This window comes from Diachasmimorpha longicaudata, unplaced genomic scaffold, assembly GCF_034640455.1.
Source record: "Diachasmimorpha longicaudata isolate KC_UGA_2023 unplaced genomic scaffold, iyDiaLong2 ctg00000167.1, whole genome shotgun sequence".
Classification (NCBI taxonomy): domain Eukaryota; kingdom Metazoa; phylum Arthropoda; class Insecta; order Hymenoptera; family Braconidae; genus Diachasmimorpha; species Diachasmimorpha longicaudata.
In genome coordinates this window covers 2,501-5,000 of record NW_026973969.1, presented here as the reverse complement: position 1 = coordinate 5,000, position 2,500 = coordinate 2,501, and the positions used below count along the sequence as shown (strand labels likewise).

Sequence of the window (2,500 nt, the reverse complement as noted above, 5' to 3'; positions counted from 1 at the left end):
AAGATGACCAAACTTGATCATTTAGAGGAAGTAAAAGTCGTAACAAGGTTTCCGTAGGTGAACCTGCGGAAGGATCATTAACGTGTTCTATTCCAAAAAGAGAATATAAAATTTTGAATTTTTATTCTTTATATTGATATAATATCATATTATATCAATAAAACCTTACGTTATATGGTGTAAAACATGTGAAAACATGTAACCATATTATATACGTATGATAATATAATGAAATTTATAAATCATCACTATATCATCGATTATGTGGGGTAACCTATTTGATGGGAATTTTTTTTTCATCATGATGGGTATTTAACGTGCCCAAGGTTTAGTAATGATTTTCGCCACACAAGATACAATTGGTGATGATGATTTTATATAAATTTCAAATTTTTTTTCTTCATGCCGTAAGTAATTGGATGGATACTTTGTTCTCAAAGTTGATATTCTTTTTCCGTGTACGGTAAAGTGAACACAAGTCTGAATAGTAATAAAATTGAATTTTGTGTTTGCTTAGGCATCTTGTATTTTTTATTGAAACAAGATTGCGAGATTGGATTGAATATTTTTATATTCAATGACTGTTATTTTTCAAAAAAAAAAAAATTTTTTTTATGATTACCCTGAACGGTGGATCACTTGGCTCGTGGGTCGATGAAGAACGCAGCTAATTGCGCGTCAACTTGTGAACTGCAGGACACATGAACATCGACATTTCGAACGCACATTGCGGTCCACGGATCCAATTCCCGGACTACGCCTAGCTGAGGGTCGTTTGTTTTAAAAAAAACTGCTTACAATTTTATATGTGTTTATCTGTCTATATATGACAGAAAAATATTTGATAAATTGTACAAGCGTGTGTAAAGTTGAATGCTCGTCAAGATAATAATATTTGATTGAGAGAGAGAGATTGAATTTCTTCTCAAATATATATAAATTATTATACGACGTCATTTAAAATTACGTATTGAAAAATAATATATTATGAATTTTTCACATATATTATTTGACGATATAAAGAAAAAAAGAAGTTGTTGTTGTTAATATATTTGATTATAGCCCATTGTCAGTTGTCTAAAAATGGTTATTAACGAGAACAAACTTTGTGAAATGAAATCCACAAATTATATATCACTGTGGTGTTAATCATCGAGTCCCAGAGATCTCATTCTCCGAGTTGGACCGATCATGATTTTCATTTCTAAAGTTTTGTTTTGTTATGTTTTTTTTAGACACGGATGTGATTTTTTTTTTTATAAATAAAAGGCGCTCGCAACAATAACTTTTTTATATAATTCTCTAACATGACGACCTCAGAGTAGGTGAGACTACCCGCTGAATTTAAGCATATTACTAAGCGGAGGAAAAGAAACTAACTAGGATTTCCTTAGTAGCGGCGAGCGAACAGGAAAAAGCCCAGCACTGAATCCCACAATTATGTTGTTGGGAAATGTAGTGTTTGGGAGGATCCATTTATCCTGTGATGTTATTTTGTATCCAAGTCCATCTTGAATGGGGCCATTTACCCATAGAGGGTGCCAGGCCCGTAGTGATCGAAATACATTTCAGGAGGATTTCTCCTTAGAGTCGGGTTGCTTGAGAGTGCAGCTCTAAGTGGGTGGTAAACTCCATCTAAGGCTAAATATGACCACGAGACCGATAGCGAACAAGTACCGTGAGGGAAAGTTGAAAAGAACTTTGAAGAGAGAGTTCAAGAGTACGTGAAACCGTTCAGGGGTAAACCTGAGAAACCCAAAAGATCGAATGGGGAGATTCATCGTCAGCTCATTTTGTATATATATAAGTTATGATATAGGTTACTACTTGTAGTATTGCTTGTACATTCTTATATATTTTATTGCAAGATGTTGTCGGCGTGCACTTCTTCCCTAGTAGAACGTCGCGACCCGTTGAGTGTCGGTCTATAGCCCGAGAGGTAGCCTTTAATTTTTTCAATTAAAGACCCTTGGTGTTTTTCTGACTGGCTGCTCGATGGTATTCATAAGGTATTAAGCCGCATATTATATGCGTTTATATCCGTCGCAAGCGAGGTCAATTTTTAGTAGTACGGACCTAGTGCCGTCGCTATAATTGATCAGCTGTTGGTTGTACGGTATTCTAAAACTGGCTTATAATTAATACCGGTCAGCGATGCTACTGCTTTGGGTACTTTCAGGACCCGTCTTGAAACACGGACCAAGGAGTCTAACATGTACGCGAGTCAATATCACACGTGAGTGCTAAACCTAAAGGCGTAATGAAAGTAAAGGTCGTTCTTGTAGCGATTGAGGGAGGATGAGTTGTGTTAAGATACAGCTTCGCACTCCCTGGGCGTCTCATTCTTATTACAAGAAGAGGCGCACCAAGAGCGTACACGTTGGGACCCGAAAGATGGTGAACTATGCCTGGTCAGGATGAAGTCAGGGGAAACCCTGATGGAGGTCCGTAGCGATTCTGACGTGCAAATCGATCGTCGGAACTGGGTATAGGGGCGAAA

General features: G+C 36.9%; 2 non-coding genes and 1 pseudogene across 2 annotated transcripts in view; all 3 read left to right on the top strand.

The window, feature by feature from the left end:
- Window positions 1-80, top strand: part of LOC135172119 (small subunit ribosomal RNA) — a 1,924-nt gene extending 1,844 nt beyond the window's left edge. The window contains exon 1 of the ribosomal RNA XR_010300846.1: window positions 1-80. This exon is cut by the window's left edge and continues 1,844 nt beyond it. This is a non-coding gene — a ribosomal RNA (small subunit ribosomal RNA).
- A 539-nt stretch (window positions 81-619) lies between these two features.
- Window positions 620-774, top strand: LOC135172115 (5.8S ribosomal RNA). Its single transcript, XR_010300844.1, has one exon. It is a non-coding gene; the product is annotated as a 5.8S ribosomal RNA (ribosomal RNA).
- A 537-nt stretch (window positions 775-1,311) lies between these two features.
- Window positions 1,312-2,500, top strand: part of LOC135172116 (large subunit ribosomal RNA) — a 3,685-nt pseudogene continuing 2,496 nt past the window's right edge.